We start from the raw sequence: 18,835 nt of genomic DNA on the forward strand, positions 1-18,835 counted from the left end.
AACTCATGTACCTGTTAAGGTCAATACTGTATGACTAACATTTCTTCCACCTCTATAATTTTATTGAACCTAACCAACAGTCAAGGTAGATGTTCTGTCCCCCTACCATTCAAACTGATATGACTTAATTATAAGGGCTATGATTCAAATAACTACTAAAGGTGATTATTTAATCAGTGGGGAATTACAGAAAAAGCAGTAAGATGAATGCTTGGTTCGTGATGGATACTCCAATTTCCCTGATTTGATTGTTATACATTGTGTGCTTGTATCAAAATATCACATTGTGTGCTTGTATCAAAATATCACATGTACCCTATAAATATGTGCAACTAGTATGAATTCATAATAATAAGCTTAAAAATAGTATTATTACCATCCTATGGGAGCTGAATGGTGGTGTTTTACAATGTATTTTCAAATCCTTATATAATATCTCAGATAAACTTAATTAAATTCTAACCAACATGGGTTTGAAAATCATGGGTTTAGCCTATTCGTGGGTTAGAATCCTTTAGCCAAGCATCTAGTTTAGGTTAAAAACAAATATTCTTGCTGGGAAAAGATTGTGATAATCAAAATTACAATTTAATAGAAGACATAATCCTCTCTGAAGGAAAGATTTTAAGCTAAATTTTAACATAAAAAAATACACAATCACCTCATTGCTAGTTGTTTGGAAGAGGAACAAAAGAACATTTCCTTTTGAACAAAAGCTAAATTATCTTAAACAGTTACCTGACATTTATAAAAATGATAAGTCTTATGAAGCATCAATTAATCTTGGAAGTGCAAATCTATGTATTACTAATCCTTTAATCATCATATTGCTATTATCTGAGTGTTCCAAATTTTCTCGGTCCACCCCAAGTTATGAAACCTAGATTATTGGTAAAATAGAGCCCTGAGGAACAAAATGGAACACTTCTTTATCATTTTTTTAATACAAAGATACGACATTGCAAACTCATGGTATGTATTTGAATCTATGTTCTTTCAGGCTATATTTCATATGTGTATAACTCATTTGGTCTTAATGAGCAGTTTTAAAAGTTCTGGTTCCTTCAATAATTTATTCACTATTTAAGTCACTATTAAATTAAAGTCACTATTAAATTTCATCCCATCTTCCAAAATTCTTCATCCCTTTCAACAGGTTTGGTGACATTTCAAGGTCAGTAACTACTGAGGATAATATGCCTGCTCTTGCCTGGTTAAAACGAAGCCCAAAATATGAGGTTATTTTTTATTTTTATTTATTCATTTGTTTGTTTTGAGATGGAGTCTTCCTCTGTCACCCAGGCTGGATTGCATTGAGGCAATCTTGGCTCACTGCAACCTGCACTTCCCAAGTCCAAGAGATTCTCCCAAATCAGCCTCCCTAGTAGCTGGGATTACAGGTGCCTGCCACCACATCCAGCTAATTTTTGTATTTTATTAGAGAGGTGTTTCGCCATTTGGCCAGGCTGGTCTCGAATCCCTGACCTCAAGTGATCTGCCTGCCTTGGCCTTCCAAAGTACTGGGATTACAGGTAGGAGCCACTGCGCTCAGCCAATATTACGTTGTTTAAATATGAGACATTTCTTCACAAAGAGGCTTATTAGATATTATATACTTGAATATAAATTACCCTTTTATCTGTTGGTTATAAACATTCTCATTTATCTGACGTGAAGTAATTGTAATAATTTTAGGAGAATTGGGAATGAAGTAGTTAAAAACTCATCTCATGAGTATAGGTATGACATATACAATCTTGGGTAGGAAGTGATTAAATGGTAGCTATCTAAGGCACTATTCTCAGAGTAGAAGAGATTGTTTAATGGTGATTAATGGGAAGTGTCATGGCATACTTGAGGCTGCCTAGTGACGGAGGCGCAAGAGATTTTCTTGTCAGAGTGACTTTAAAGGCTCAAGCTGCCCAGAAAAATGCAGTGCCCAGGGCTCAGTTGAAAATCCAGAGCTGGGGCTGGGTGCAGTGGCTTACAACAGTAGTCCCAGAACTTTATGAGGTTGAGTCTCAAGCACGTGAGTTTGAGACCAGCCTGGGGAACACGGCACAACCAGTTCTGTACAAAAACTATAAAAATTAGCAGACATTGTGGTGTGCATCTGTGGTCCCAGCTACTCAGGAGGCTGAGATGGGAGGATGGCTTCAGCCTAGGGAGGTCAAGGCTGCAGTGAGTGGTGATCATGCCACTGCACTCCAGCCTGGGTGACAGAGTGAGACCCTATCCCAAAAGAAAAAGAAACTGCAGAGCTGAAGCACCATGCAGTCATACCCAGAGTCTAATGAGAAGAGCAAACCTTTCATATAAATTAGCTGATACAGACTCGTGCTTAAAAATATATATTTGAGCAAGTGTAAGCAAAGGCTAAGGCTTACTGATGAGGAAATTCAGAAACATATTCCTGATGTCCTGGTGCAAAGGAGGCACAGCAGAGTGGGTGAGACTGCATGCCCTGGAGTCTTCAGGTGCGTATGTTGGAACCCACTATATAAATTTTGTTTGTAGTATTGAACTATGTTTTTCATATCGTAGATAGTTTTCATTTCATCTAATTATTGCCTTGCTCATTTGACATGTTAGTCTATCTTCCCGGTAAAAGCCTCTGTTTTGCCAAGAATTTCAGTTTCTTCAGTGGATTCTTTTATCATCTTCATAAAAGGCAGAGGAGATGTCTGGGCAGTGTACACAGTTGTGTCATAAAAGCTGCTGTCTCTTCTGAGAGTCCAGGTATCCTTTCTGATTAGCTACTGCTGATGAATCAAAAATAAATCATTTGGGCCGGGCACAGTGGCTTATGTTTGTAATCCCAGCACTTTGGGAGGCCGAGGCAGGTGGATCACCTATGGTCAGGAGTTTATAACCAGCCTGGCCATCATGCCGAAACCCCATCTCGACTGAAAATACAAAAATTACTTGGGCGCAGTGGCGCACACCTGTAATCCCAGTTGCTTGCTCTGTCACCCAGGCTGGAGTACAGTGGCACAATCTCGGCTCACTGCAACCTCCTCCGCCTCTTGGGTTTAAGTGATTCTCGTGCCTCAACCTCCCAAGTAGCTGGGATTATAGGCATATGCCATCACACCCAGATAATTTTTGTATTTTTTAGTAGAGATGGGAGTTCACTATGTTGGCCAGCCTGGGACTATTTATATTATTTTCAATTTAATCACTTTCATTGAGGTATATAATTTATACTAGATTTGTATCTATAGCTTACATATAGAGAGTATAAAAATATATGTGTGTATGAGTGTGCAAATATTAAGTATATAACTTGATGAATTTTTACATGTAAAAATTCACCCATGTAATCCCCAGTTAGATCAAGTTATAGAACATTTTCAGCATCTCCCCTTAGTTAATTTCTACCTCCTTGCAAAAATAAGCCCATTGTCATCTCTATCGCTACAGAACAGTTTGCCTGCTCTTGAACTTTGCATACATGAAACCATACAGTCTACATTCTTTTGTGTGTGACTTCTTTATTTCAACACTACATCTGTGAAATTCATCTGCATCACTGCATGTAGCTATAGTTCCTTCTTTTTCATTCTTGTGTAGCACATTGTTCTACAACCTATTCGTTGTGGTATTGATCGATCGCATTGTTTCCAGTTTGGGCTTCCTGTTAGTAGTATGTTTGCATATGTTCTCAAGTAGACATAAGCATTCAGTTCTGTAGTGTGTGTAACCTGCAACTCATTGCTCTTAAGCAAGGTAAGTAAGGCACCTTTGTCCATTTCTCAGATGTCTACCTATCTGCCTGAAGGGAGATAGAGTCTCTTCATGTGCTGAAATCCTCTTTGTTTAGGAATTGTTTCCTTGCTCATTTGATATGTTAATCTATCTCCCTAATAAAAACTTCTGTTTTGCCAAGAAAGCAAAACAGAGTTGAAGTGATAGCCCATACAATTTAAGCATTAAGGTCTAACAGGACTATGCCATAGGCAGAGATCGAAAAAAAGTAAAAAAAAATGATAATTTAATCATAAACCCACTGTCTGAGCCCAAATTATCTGCTCCAGAAAAGCTAATCCAAACATTTCAGAAACTGACATTACCTGCAGCAATTTCCAACTCATCCCTACAAAAACGTAAGAGGCATGCACGACTTCTTACAGCACCCTGATCATTGAGAGAAATGCCAGCTCTTCTCTGCCTGGTGACTTATACCTTCAGGCAGAGGAAGGAAAAGCAGTGTGAATTATGTTTACATATGCTGAGGAATTGCATTTGACAAGGCATAATGAATCAACAACGTCTTCTTGTTTGGTTTCTGTTTCAAAATTGATCTAGCTCCAAGTTTAGGAGACCCTACGACCTGACTCAGTAAGTGGCCTCACCTTCATCCGATTGCTCAGAATTAAAACCTAGAAGACATCCTTGATTTTCTCCTCTCAGATCTGTCTCCATTCATCAGCACGTGCTTTTGACTTGATGAAACGCTTCAAACACAACTGCTTCCCACCGCCTCCGCTGCTGCCTCTTGTCCCTGTAGCATCATTTCTCTCTCACCCACATTGGCCACAGCGGCTTGTTGTTGGTGTTCCTGCTTCTACTTTTGACTTGTTTCTGTTGTCTCCCATGCCCACTGGAACTGCAATTGTTTTTTGCAAATATAAGTTAGATAATGACACTCCACTGTTTAAAAAAATAAAAAAAACCAAAAACAAAATGAAAGGACAAAATAAAAATTTCTAGTGACCCCTGTTACACCTAGCCTAAAATCCTTACTTGGCCCAGAAGGGCCTAGATTCTCAATTTTGACAGCACATGGGAAATCACCTGGGAACTTGAAAAATACTGACTTAGCTGGGCATGGGGAATTGTGTGCGTGTGTGTGTGTGTGTGAGAGAGAGAGACAGAGTTTCACTCTTGTTGTCCAGGCTGGAGTGCAATGGTACCATCTCAGCTCACCGCAACCTCCGCCTCCCCGGTTCAAGCCATTCTTCTGCCTCAGCCTCCTGAGTAGCTGGAATTACAGGTATGCACCATGACGCCCGGCTAATTTTTTCTATTTTTAGTGGAGACGGGGTTTCTCCATGCTGGTCAGGCTGGTCTCGAACTCCCAACCTCAGGTGATCCATCTGCTTCGGCCTCCCCGCTGGTATTACAGGCGTGAGCCACCGCGCCCAGCCGGCATAGGGAATTTTAAAGCTTCCCAGAGGTTTCTAATGTATAGCCAAGATTGAGAGCTACTCTAGGATCCTTCCGTCACTCTCTTCCTCTCTCTGTCTACCTCCACCCCAGTTGCTTACTTGCTGTGTTTGAGCACACTAAGATCCTTTCCACCGCAAAGCATGGATCATTCTTCTCCCAGATCTTTGCATGAGCTATTCTTTCACACCAAAAGGTCTCTGCTCAAATGTTACCTTATCAAATATATTTTCCTCAATGAACCTACCTAATGACTCAATTTTTTTACCCTGTATATTTTTAGTTTTTATGTGAAATTATATTACTTGCTGCTTTATCTGTTTATTGGTGCTGTTCCTCACAAGCACATAAGCTGCATGAAGATAGAAACTTTGTCTTATTCACTAAGACATTATCATCCTGGCATATAGTGTGCTTGGAACTCGTTCTCTGATTAGTATTTTTCAGTGAAAAAATGAGGATTACTCAAGGTTCTGGGTATCTGGATTTGCTACAGCTAGCTAATCGTAGCTTATGGGATTCTCTGTTTGGAAGGCTTTTGTTGCTGTTGTTCTATTTGCAACCCTAGGCTTTCCTTCCAGAAATAGTCATCTGGGCTCAGTGCCTCACGCATGTAATCCCCGCACTTTGGGAGGCTGAAGTGGGTTGATCACTTGACGCTAGGAGTTCGAGATCAGCTTAGCCAATATGCCAAAACCCCCTCTCTATTAAAAACACAAAAAACTAGCCAGGCGTAGTGGCAGGCACCTATAATCCCAGCTACTCAGGAGGCTGAGGCAGGAGAGTCGCTTGAACCTGGGAGGCAGAGATTGTAGTGAGCCCGGATTGCCCCACTGCACTCCAGCCAGGGGGACAGAGGGAGACTTTGTCTCAAAAAAAAAAAAGTCAAGGAGTCTTTTGCTTTTACTTGCTTAACTATGCTGTGTTTTACATTTAACTTCCTTCCTGATACACAGGAAGGACTGTGTCTGCTTGGACTGGACACAGTTGGACTTTCAAGTGAGTTGGCCGGCTCTGGGTCTTTGATCTGTTCCCCTCTGTTGTAGGGACAGAATCCGCCATTTTCTTAGGAGAATGGTGCAACTGGGAAATCCTTGTCCTATAGGTTGAAGGCCAATCACCTCTCTCTCTCTCTCAACAGAGTCTCACTCTATTCCCTGGCTGGGGTGCAATGGCACTATCACAGCTCACCATAGCCTCAACCTCTTGGACTCAGGTGATCCTCCTGCCTCAGCTTCCCAAGTAGCTGGGACTACAGGTATGTGCCATTATTACCAGCTGTTTTTTATTTATTTATTTATTTTTTTGTGGAGATGGGATTTCATCATTTTGCCCAGGCTGCTTCTCTCTCTCTTTATTCATGTGTTCTTCTTTCACTTTTTGATACCCCAGCCTTGCCCATCTCTTTTTTTCCTTGCCCATCTCTTCTTTCCCTTGCTCATCCACACCCAGGGGTATGGATCTACACATAGAAGACTTAAGCTCTAGGTACAGACCTTCCACACATCTGTCTGCCTATCCCTGGCTTAGGTCTGGGTTGAGCCACTCACAAAGAGGTCCAAGATGGCTATATTGCAGCTATAAGGCAAACGCTACAAATATTTCTCCTGAATTAGAACTTGAATAAAAGAAGAGTCAGAGTCCAGAATCACACTCCAGCATTCAGGCTGTGGGCTTACCATGGTTGGGAGAGTCTGAGTGCTAACTCTTCCTGGCTAAAGATTGATTTCTCAGGAACAGAAAATCTCGTTCATATTCATGTCATAGGATCTTTCAACATGCTAAGGTGCTAATATTATTTCATTATTATAATCTTGGGAGTTATTTTCCTGGTGAAGAACCAGATGTATGAGAGATTAAGTTGTTGGTCTGAGTCATATAGCTTGTGAGGAGAAGAACTGAGGTTTGAACTTGTTGTTTGACTACAAGAACCGTGCATGCTACATTTTACCACACTACTTTTCTGAAACCAAGAGAAAATACACTGAAAAAATGAGAGAGGTGAGAAAAAACGGAGAAACTAAGATGTAGAAAGAATAAAAAGAGTGAAATAAATTTTACTTCGGTGAATAGAAACTGATCTGGCTGTTTTAAGCAGAAAGGGATTTACTGTAGTGGATTAAGTGCTAATAAGAACATACATATGATAATGACACAAAAGCAGAAACAACCCTTTTTTGAAAAAGTGAAAATAAGAAAAGTCAAAGATATCCTAAGTGTACATGGTTAAAAGCTTTTTACAATTAGAGTGATTCTGAAACATAACATGTAAAAAATTCTGCAACATATGGGCAACAGGAAACAGGAAAATGATTGTGACAGATAAAAAACAAAAATTTTTTGACTGTGTGCCATGCATGAAAGCTCAACATTAAGGGAGTTTATAAAGCTCTTACAAAACTTTTTGCATATAGAGAGAGGTCATTAAGTACTAGCTATTAGTATCACTATCCTCACATTTACCCAGGAGAAACCATAGACTACATATATCATGTGGAAAGTGCCAACTCACACAATTTTTGTTACAAGCTCCAGGTAGTTGACTGTTTTCAAAGCCCCTTCAAGTCTTCTATTGTCAAGATAAGTGACAAGGCACCTGGGTATGGAGGGCTCCAGATTCAGTATCTGGTAAGGTGGCTCCAAACACATCTGAGACCTAAGGTTGGTGGTGCTACCCTCAATAGATTCTGTTCTTTTTTTTTTTTTTTTTTTTAATTATAAGTCATATACTCCTTATGTCAAATCACACAACAGAGATGTATGAAGAGAAAGTTCAGAAATGCAGCCAAATCAAATTTCCCATCTAATTTTCCTAACAAATGTTAATGGCTCTATGCCAGTCAAAACATTTCCAATCAATGTATTTCAAATTCAGGTAACGTTTGTTCATTTTGGAAAAAGTTACAAAATAGAAGCTAGGAGTAAAATAGCATGCCTTCAAAAGAATTTCATTTCAGAGAATTAGTGCTGGAAATACAAAGACAGTAAGCTTAAATCTTTTATGGATGTATGAACTAAAGGACTTAGAACAAACAAATTACCTTTATAGTATTTTGTTAGTTAACTATAAAAATAAATTTTTGTTGGTATTATGGTAGAAAAAAAAGAATGTTTATTATACAAGACTGTGAGCTCCTTAAGGATTGGTATTATCATAAAACCTAGCAAAGAACCAACCTCACCATGTGATGGGTATTTTCTAAGTATTTGTTAAAATTTTAAAAAAGAACATTTAAACTCCATTAAATGCCAGGCTTTTTGTTTCTGTAATGTCAATGGAGCGCTCATTTTACTTATTATGAATATTACTTTCTTCCAGTATAATTTTTAGAATCAGATAAAACATATTTATTCAATTTATTAATTTGTTTCATGTATTTTTATTTAATTACTGTTATTGTATTTAAGAATTTAGTATATTTTCTACTTGTTTTATGACTGAATATTTTAAAAAATTGTTATAAATTTTCAATACTTCCTTCATATAATACATAGCATACATATGGCCGGGTGCGGTGGCTCACGCCTGTAGTCCCAGCACTTTGGGAGGCCGAGGGGGGCGGATCATGAGGTCAGGAGATCAAGACCATCCTGGCTAACATGGTGAGACCCCGTCTCTACTAAAAATACAAAAAATTAGCCGGGCGAGGTGGCGGCGCCTGTAGTCCCAGCTACTTGGGAGGCTGAGGCAGGAGAATGGCATAAACCCGGGAGGTGGAGCTTGCAGTGAGCAGAGATTGCGCCACTGTACTCCAGCCTGGGCGACAGAGTGAGACTCCTTCTCAAAAAAAAAAAAACAAAACAAAACATAACATACATATTAACTTACTTCAGCACCACTTAAATTAATGTTTCTGTAAGAAAACAAATTAAAAAGTCCAAATAATATGTTGTTTAGAATTCTAAGTCTCTTTATAATTTAGGGACTGCTTATGATGATTCATTTGTGGGGTTTAATCCATAGTATCAGGCATATATGAAATGTGCATTAATGGCACAGAAAGAAAAGGAGATAAGGGAAGCATCTACTTTTATTACCTCTGAAAAATATCTAAGTAATTCCATACACATGGTTACCTGTTTTCTTCCTGACCATCCCAAAGGACAGCTTTGCCACAGTAGTTCCCAGTAACTGACTTTATTCCAAACAAATGTAACCCAGCCTGTACTTAAATCTGCATTACATCTGGGTGTCTCCTTCTTGCTCTCCTTTCTCTTGTCTATGAGGACTTTATCTTTTGTTAATCAGCTAACAAAATTCAAGTAGTGCCACTCATCAAGAAATCAAGGCCCTGTAATAGAGTGCTAGATTGTTCTTACTGACATGTAGTATCCATCTCGCTCAATATGAAGCCTATGATTGAATTTAAATAATAACCAAATCTACAGCTCAACCAATTGGTTTTTAATGAGATTCTTGCATAGCTATATTTTATTTTGTATAAGGAATAGGGTCCTTGGGCATCATTGACTATGGAAAGGTTAAGGAAGAAAAAAGTGTAAAGGGAGTTTAAAAATATGTAAGGTTAATTGAAATTCCAGGTTCTTCTTCAATCAAAGCAATTCTAACTCAGTTTGGTGGCAATGAAACATGTTTTACAGGTGTGTTATGGTTATGAGGAGCAGATATTTTATCCTGGTTAGTGTTAATTTTGCTAAAGAAACCAATGTCTCAGAAAGTTTTATTTCCATTTGGATGTGGTTTTGTTAGTCTAAATTTGATAGAAAGGTCAGGACTCTTTAAAGTTGGGTCTTCTTTTCCTTTTCAAAAGAGAGATGGTCAATGGCAGGAGCTAAAGCATCTTGATTTGAGAAATAGACCTTTAATTAAAGAACATCATTTTCTTGTCCTGCTAGAAAACAAAACTACATCTTAAAATCTTCTGTGGATGGTTGAGAGATTATAATAAAGATTGGTGTACTAATAATCCTTTTTTAATATATATATATATAAAAGAAAAACTGATGGATTTTAGTAACTACAAAACACTTGACTATATCAATCTCATACATTTTTATTGGCTGAATTTTCTAGTAATTGCATATAACACATGAATGTGCTTCTAATTAAATTAATTCATTTAGAGGAAAAAAAGACCTAATAAACCAATTGTTAGTTTCATGATTTTTTTTTTTTTTTTTGACCTGGAGTCTGGCTCTTTCACCCAGGCTGGAGGGTAGTGGCACACTGCAACCTCTGCCTCCCAGGTTCAGGTGATTCTCCTGGCTCAGCCTCCCAAGTAGCTAGGACTACAAACATACCACCACGCCTGACTAATTTTTTTTATTTTCAGTTAAGATGGGGTTTCACCGTGTTGGCCAGGCTGGTCTCAATTAAATCCTGGCCTCAATTAATCCTCCCACCTCGACCTCCCAAAGTGCTGGGATTACAGACATGAGCCACCATGCCCAGCCTAATCTTATTTACCATAGATTTTTTTTTTTCCAGGTGAATGAACTAGGAAAGTATTGTCATTGTTTGGAAAATAACACTATGATAACTGCAAAAAGTGGCAATTCAGGGTTATGTTATTCCTAACACTAATAATAAATAACCACACTGAAACAGGGAAGGTTCCTTTGTCCCCCTGGCAGGGCGTGCGATGGGGGTGTGGCTCACTTCTTTAGTGCCCTGGGGCTCAAACCTCTAGGGGAGCATACAGACATGCAGGCTGCGGGCCTCCCACCCTATGGCAGTGTCTAGGGGTGAATGTTTACAGCTGAAGCCCCAGGGGGTGTGTGTTACATGATGCTCTTTTAGTTTGCTGTCTATAGGCAGCTTATATTAACCAGTTCAGTTAGACCCTCTGCCTTATCTGGCGGGCTGAGGGCTTTCTGTATCCCGGGTTCTTGCCTTGGTGTACCAGAAGACTCGGACCACACTTGGGCTTGGAGAATGAGTGCAAAGTTTATTGAGTTTATTGAGTAGAAATAGCTCTCAGCGGATGGGGGAGCCAGAAGGGAGCTGGAGTTTGGCTGCTCACTGACCCCGGCTCTCCTTTGACTGCCTCGGCCAAACTCTGCCTGGTCCCCCGGTTGATGGCCTGCTGGTGTGGCAGCGCCTATTGGCGTGCTCTCCCGCTGGCGTCCTCTCCCGCTGGCGTGCTCTGGACAACCTTGTCCAGTAAAAGCTCGTGTCTTCTTCCACCAACGTGTTCCTCACGATGTCCAGCAGCTTCTTTTTCCACTGATGTGCCCCTCTTGACATCTGGCCGCCTGCGTGTCTGCCCACTAGGGTATAAGCCCAGGATGGGGGCATGGTGGGCCAGGGTGGTCTTGGAAAATGCAACATTTAGTTACCAAAGCAGGAGTGCCTGTCCTCACCTAGGTCCATAGGGGTGGAGCCCTAGCCAGGGACTTGCTTTTCTCTACCCGGCACTTCCCTGCCCCTGTATCAACACTACTTGATTAAAATTCCAACTTTGCTACTTATTTGCTGTGTGACCTTGGGCAAGTTAATTGACTTTTTTTCCTCTTCAGTCAAATGTCTTTGTTTACATGTGTGTAAACTTGCAATGAAAGTAATAGTTTTTGGCCGGGCGCGGTGGCTCACGCCTGTAATCCCAGCACTCTGGGAGGCAGAGGCAGGCAGATCACGAGGTCAGGAGAGCGAGACCATCCTGGCTAACACGGTGAAACCCCGTCTCCACTAAAAATACAAAAAAAAAAAAAAAAAAAAAAAACCTAGCCGGGCGAGGTGGCGGGCGCCTGTAGTCCCAGCTACTCGGGAGGCTGAGGCAGGAGCGGGAACCCGGGAGGCGGAGCTTGCAGTGAGCTGAGATCGCACCACTGAACTCCAGCCCGGGCAACAGAGCAAGACTACGTCTCAAAAAAAAAAAAAAAAAAAAAAAAAGAAAAGAAAATAATAGTTTTTTTCCCTGAGGATCAATTGATTTAATTCATATAAAGCACTTAGAACGTAATACATGCAATATTTGTTTTCATTTTTCTATTCAACGAAAGTTATACTTTGAGCCAATTCCCCTTCCCTAACAGACACATCATCTCAGCCAATGTAAAGGCTTCTCTTTCCTTCATTCTAGATTGTCTATATCGCAGGAGCTTACAGAATAACAGGCTTTAGTGGGGGTGCTAGGGCTACAGATCTGACCCTCAGAGTCTTTGCTTATACAGTTGTCTGCTGACATGAGCCGTCCATCATCCTGACTGGCCTTCACAATCTAGGTCATTTCTAATATATGTCTGATATGTCGATTTTTCATCTGTCCCTGGACACAGAGAAACTGTGAGGCTGTTTGAAGTCCTGTCTGCCTAGACAGTCGGAGCCATAGCTCCTCCTCCAGCTACGCTGCTGGCCCTGTGTTCTCCCCATGGAATGAAACTCAGGGCTCCCCTCATTTTCTGGTCCTACAAATCTAACTGGAAGTTGCATATGTAAATAGGATGGACTCTGGAACAAATTTACCCAAAAAATTTAGAAGCACAGAAACATAAGTATCTATTAGAGTTATCAAATTAATATTATTTTGAACAAACTCTTTCATTCCATTTTTTCGAAGGAGAAGAAAGATTAAAGATAGTAATTAGGATGTGCAAGACATGAGCAATAATCCTGGGCTGTTATTTACCCTGAGCTTGGGCCAGGGGACTCCTTGACATATTTGATCAGCTGACATCATGACTATTAAATTAAAGAAACATTTGTGAGAGTGTAACTGCACGAGATCAATCTGGTTCAACTTTTATGTAATAAAGTTCTGAGTTGATTTTAAGTTGCCATGAAGGTCACATAACCTGAGTGTGCCCAGTTGAACCAAGGGTGCAACCACAGGTGGAACTTGAGTGCTCCCACCAAGGAGTGGAGAATGAGTTAGGAAGCAGACACCACGTGGTAAGATCCAGGATCCAATCAGATTGAGTTTTAGCATCACCCCATAGCAAGATCCAGTCAGATCATGCCTTCCAGCATCACCTAGTTGCAAGATCCAATCACAGCACACCTCATTACCTTATGCTTATAAAACCCAACCCAGCCCCCAGCTCAGAGAGAGATATTTGAGCTTTTTCTCAGTCTCCTTGAGGGCCAACAGCTAGTCTTTTCTCAAAAGCCAGTACTGTTGTGTTGGCCTCTATGTACACAGGGCGGTGAGCCCACTGAGTACTTGGTAATGAGAGGTCAAGGACTCTGCTGTTTAGTGCCATACCATGAATGTAGTATATGAATTATTTGGTCATAGTGAAAAAAATATTTGGAGAGTGTTAGGAGAAGTGTTGGTCACTTCTAGCTAGTGATGCAGGGAAAAGGAAGAAAATGAAAGAGGAGGTATATAATTTAGGCCTGGAAGGTTGGCTGGGGTTTAAGCAAAGATAAATTTTGCAAAGAAAAACTCTTAATGCCGTTACTCAAGGCTTATATTTTTTCATTCTCAAATTTAATGAATAGGACAGTGTTTTTGTGGTGGAAAGGCTCTAGACTTTGCAGTCATTAGACTCCACTGCCAGTGAGTTGTTGGATGGCTTTAGAAAATCAGTCTCTGTGTCTCTGTAAAATGACAATGACATGTGCTTAATAGGGCTGAGAAAATCAAATTCTGAACCACACATAAAGAAGCTAAAGTACCCTGCCTAATGCCTTGTAGCAACTCAATTGCTATTTCCCTTCCTTTCTCCCTTTTGATCCCAGTGGCTTTAATGTAAAGTTTATGTTAGCTTATGTTGGGAACCTTAACAAAATTTCCTTAAGAATCTAATTCTAGAAATAAGCAGTTTGGATTGATAGTCCACTTTTTTCTTGGAAGAATCTGTAAACCATAAGACATTTATTGGCTCTGATACCTAACCCAAGTTTGTATAATCATAAAATGTAACCAAATCACTGGTGATACATAGAGCCTTAAAAGAGATGTTTGATTTACAGGATTTTTAAAATCACAGAATTCTACAGAGAGCTATTTTCAAAGGAGCACGTCTGCAGACCTGACATCTAAGACTTTGCAAGTGGTTGCATTTAGTGGGAAACATGATGTTTTTCTCCCAATTGACCTCTTAAGAATTAGGTCACAGGGTATACTGTGTTCCCACCAATTAGGCTTTGATAACATCTAATTGGACAATTAAGCTCCCTCTTTAGACCTTTTGCTCTTATTATGTACAAATTTACCCCATCTCAAGAAGAATGAGACAGCTCCCCTGGAGTAAAACTGAAAGGCATTACAATTTTGAGGTTTGTGGGAGTGAAACAGAGAACTATCTATTCTCTGCTATATGGGCTAACCGTGGAGGTGCAGAAGTCGCAAATGCTAATCCATTTTTCACATCGACATGGGGCAGAATTTCCAGTCCTGGTACTGTTGGGTGTCTAGAGATGGTTTGGAGAGAAAAAAATTAGAAGAAAAAAAGCTGCTGTAAATGGAGAGGAAGTCAAAACTCTGATCTACATAAAGACAGTCTGATTTTGACTTTTGCTAAGCAAAGCCCTTTATAATTATTTTATCCAGTCATACAAGTGAAATAAGCATGAAATCACAAAATGGCATTTTGATGCCATTTATGATAAATGAAAATCATCTTTGATTAGCTCTAAATAAGAATATTTCTAATAGAGCAGAGAATTGTATCTGAATCAATTGCTCATTAATGATGTCTGCACAGCACAATTGAAGGTCTGCAGTATTAGGTACTAGCTCAGAAAGAAAATTGTGTTTGGACTGATTTTTAACTTGTTATCCTAAGTAATTCAAATCCATTTCTCCTCAGCATGATTTCTTTCAACAATGTTAAGCATTCAGCTTGTTTTGTGCTATTTTGACCTGGCATTTGTAATAGTTTGGGGATGAGGATGGGTACAACATATTTGTTTTTCAGTTATCCCATTTATGACCACTATTGGGAGGCTCAGTTAATTTTTGTGTGAATATTTTTCAAGTGGTTTGCTTTTTTTTTTTTTTTTGCGTGCGTTAGTTACTTTATTTTTGTTGTTGTTTTGAGACAGGGCCTCGCTCTTGTTGTCCAGGCTGGAGTGCAGTGGTGCCATCTCGGCTCACTGCAACCTCTGCCTCCTGGGTTCAAGCGATTCTCCTGCCTCAGCCTCTTGAATAGCTGGGATTACAGGCAGGCCACCATGCCTGCCTAATTTTTGTATTTTTAAATGTAGAGACGAGGTTTCACCATGTTGGCCATGCTGGTCTCAAACTCCTGACCTCAAGTGATCCACCTGCCTCGGCCTGCCAAAGTGCTGGGATTACAGGTGTGAGCCACTGTGCCTGACCTGCATTAATTACTTTGATCCTGTTCTCACATTCATTCTTTGCTTGAGAGCAGTAGATTCAAGGATTTATTTCCTCAATGTCGTGTATTTACTTTGGTATCCCATTCTGTCTTCTTTGTCCTCTGCTTTGACATGGAACTGTTCTGCATTACTTCTCTTCTTCCTGCTTTACTTATTCAGATTGTGTCCTGCTTCTAATTAACAGAATTGAGAATTCTTTGGTGGTTCTAATTTGTGATACTATATTTATAGTTAATCGAAGTTAATATTAAATACATATTTTCACAACTTTTTGCTTTATTAGAAATATTTAATTAAAGTTAACCTTCAGATTTAAGCATAAAATGATACTTCATACAATTTTATTCATGGTTTCTCTGAACTCTCTTAATAATGTATACATTTCTTACAGAACCATGTAGCCTATTATTTATATCCTTTCTGTCCTACTAGTTACAGATACTAAATATGATGGCCCTCATATTCCATAAAGCTGGGGTCACCAAACTATGGCTCATGGGCCATCTAGCCAACACCTGTTTTTATAAAGTTCATGAATTGAGTGAATTTTACACTTCTAAATGGTTGAAAAAACATCAAAAGAGGAAGATATTTTGTGACATGTGAAAATTAGATGAAATTTACATTTTGGAATAGATAAAGTATTACTGGAACACAGCCATGTTCGTCATCTATGTATTGTCTATGGCTACCTTCATGCTATATGACAGCAGAGTGGTGATTTCATCCTTATGACAGAGGCTGTATATTCCACAAAGCTTAACATATTTACTGTCCATCCCTTTACAGAAAAGTTTACAGATCTCCACTATAAAGTTGAGATCTGCAACTTTTAGAAATTTCTTTTATAGAAGTATTTCTAACACTCTAAAGTATTAGAACAGTGCTTTTCGTAAGAAGTGTTCCCTAAAGGCCTTCAAATTGTCAAATAAATGTATATTACAATGGAAGTCATTATTTAAGCCATTTATGCCAATGAATCAATATAGACAATATAGAACTAGGAATTTTCATTGGAATTTGAAGCCAAACTAGCATCGGGTACTCTGCTGTTTCTACTGTTGTCATTCTTCTGGAATCAAGGTTAGTAGCTATAGGGCATAGATCATATAAAGATGATCCAGCCTGTGAGATTCTGGAAAAGATTGATAAGTTGCATAAATTTGAAGAACACTAAGAACTTCCTGCTTGAAAATGAAATGAAGACTTTTAAAACTAATTGATAAAATTCAAACACCAATTTTAAGTAAACTAATAAAAAACCCCAGGGATTTCATTTAGATAAAATAACTCTTAGGATAAGAAGAATAAACAATCTTGATTTAAAACAAAGCAGACATCATATAAAACTCTCAGCCCTACCTGTGGATTAGAAAAACTGTATATAGAATAATAATTTGATACATGTATAAAAGATGAATAGAAGAAAGCTTTAAAATCACACTACGAGGAATATGAGACGAATTTTCTCTCTTATTTTGACAACCTCTGACGCTAAAAAAGAAATGGCAAAAATTGAAAAAGAAATATATTTCTTACGCTCGTCTCCTTATCCACATTTTGTTATGAAGAGGCAGCACTGAAAATGTTAGTGATTACAGAAGGTGAGTTACCAGAAAGATGAGATTTTCTTTTTTTGTTTTTTTGAGACAGAGTCTTGCTCTGTCACCCAAGCTGGAGTGCAGTGGTGCAATCTTGGCTCACTGCAATCGCCGCCTCCCAGGTTCAAGTGATTCTTATGCCCAGCCTCCCGAGTAGCTGGGATTACAGGTGTCCACTACCACACCTGGCTAATTTTTGTATTTTTAGTAGAGACAGGGTTTCACCATATTGGCCAGGCTGGTCTCGAACTCCTGATCTCAGGTGATCCACCTGTCTCGGCCTCCCAAAGTGCTGGGATTACAGGTGTGAGACACCGTGCCTGGCCAGATTTTCTTTCCTTTTATTTTTATATGTTGACTAGGCATTTCTGATATTCATAGTTTTGACAGCACTTTGGATGTTTAACAGTGGTTTTGAATACAAAATACCATTTTCTGCACTTAAATTTATAAAAGAAAGGCTGTAGTTAGAATTTCTCCAAAAAAATTCATAAATTTTAATATGTGACATTTAATAGGCAATATATAACTAAAACTTAGACTTGCTCTTACTTGCCAGGACAATGTTTTCCTTAGTACGTTTGCATTAAGCACCTATTGGCAATGGAACTGTATCATCTCTCTTCTTACTATCATGCCTACTATAAGTAGCTTGAAAATATTCAAATAAGTATAATAAAAACACATGCCATAAGTGTGGCCCCAAATGCATAAAATCCCAGAGTAGGGGGGAATTGTATTTGGGGGTAATCATTGAAGAGTTAGCAGTGGCTCTTGAAAGATTTATAATGGGTAAAGATTGGGGATGAGTGATCCAAACAGGACTGGCGGGAGAAAGCCCATGAAGGCAGGAACCATATGAGATGTCTTCAGAAAGTGATATATCACTTACTATGTATCATTTGGGGTATATGTAGGGGAATAAGTCCCCAAGTTAAAATAAAACCATTATAGAAAGATGGCATGAAATGATGTTTAGGTGGTATATTTTCTTATTTAAAATCTAGGCAGATTCAACTTGCAGTGAAAATAAAACACTGAAATAAAATTTCATATTCTGATACGGAAAAAAAAACAAAAACCAACAACATTAAGCATCAGTATTTGAAAAACTAGTGATGTGAATGTTCTGTGAAGACCTGTCCAGTAAAATTTACTAGGCAGAAGAAAAGTTGTATTAGTAGAGTGTCACATCATGCTTCATCACCCTTAGCTTCTCTCTGCCAAAGCAAAGGGAGAGAAGCAGGGAGTTCAGGACTCCATCTGTGCCATTCAGAAGAAAAACATCCTTTATAGAAATAGCCTAGCATTTGTTCTAGGCCTGTATAGGTTTATCACTTGTGCAATTTGGTCATTGCTTACAAGTCCTGTTTGCTCTGCCTAGGTAGGTAAAGCCATAGGTTTCTGGTTACAAAAACATGTAGCTAATGCATTTCCACATTTGTATTTTGAGGATTTCTGAGAAGGAAACCCCCAAAGCAAAAACTCTGGAGCAAAGATATGTGGATATTAATATTATACTCATTATCCATCATTATCAGTGTCATCTTTATTATAAAATAATCTTTTTGTACACAGAACTCTCCAAGGCCCAGGCTGCAATGTCCATGACAGTTCATAACTCCATGAAATATAATTCCTCGTGCTCTGATATGATGAGACTGTAAAGGTTTACTGATAATGAAGGAAAAAGATGAAAGAAGACATTACTTATGTAGCATAGTTTAGGAAATGAAATGCTTAATCAATTTTAGAAAAGTAAACCTGTATTGCTAACAAAAAAAAAAATACCTCTCTGTTTACCTTTTTTATGGGA

The 18,835-nt window shown here is 39.0% G+C and overlaps 1 long non-coding RNA gene across 1 annotated transcript in view; it reads left to right on the forward strand.

The window, feature by feature from the left end:
• LOC144341016 (uncharacterized) overlaps positions 1 to 18,835 on the forward strand; it is a 145,161-nt gene that overhangs the window by 9,127 nt on the left and 117,199 nt on the right. The window contains exon 2 of the long non-coding RNA XR_013417593.1: positions 6,311 to 6,427. This is a non-coding gene — a long non-coding RNA (uncharacterized LOC144341016). The remainder of the gene's footprint in view (positions 1 to 6,310; positions 6,428 to 18,835) is intronic.

This window comes from Macaca mulatta, chromosome 5, assembly GCF_049350105.2.
Source record: "Macaca mulatta isolate MMU2019108-1 chromosome 5, T2T-MMU8v2.0, whole genome shotgun sequence".
Taxonomy (NCBI): Eukaryota; Metazoa; Chordata; class Mammalia; order Primates; family Cercopithecidae; genus Macaca; species Macaca mulatta.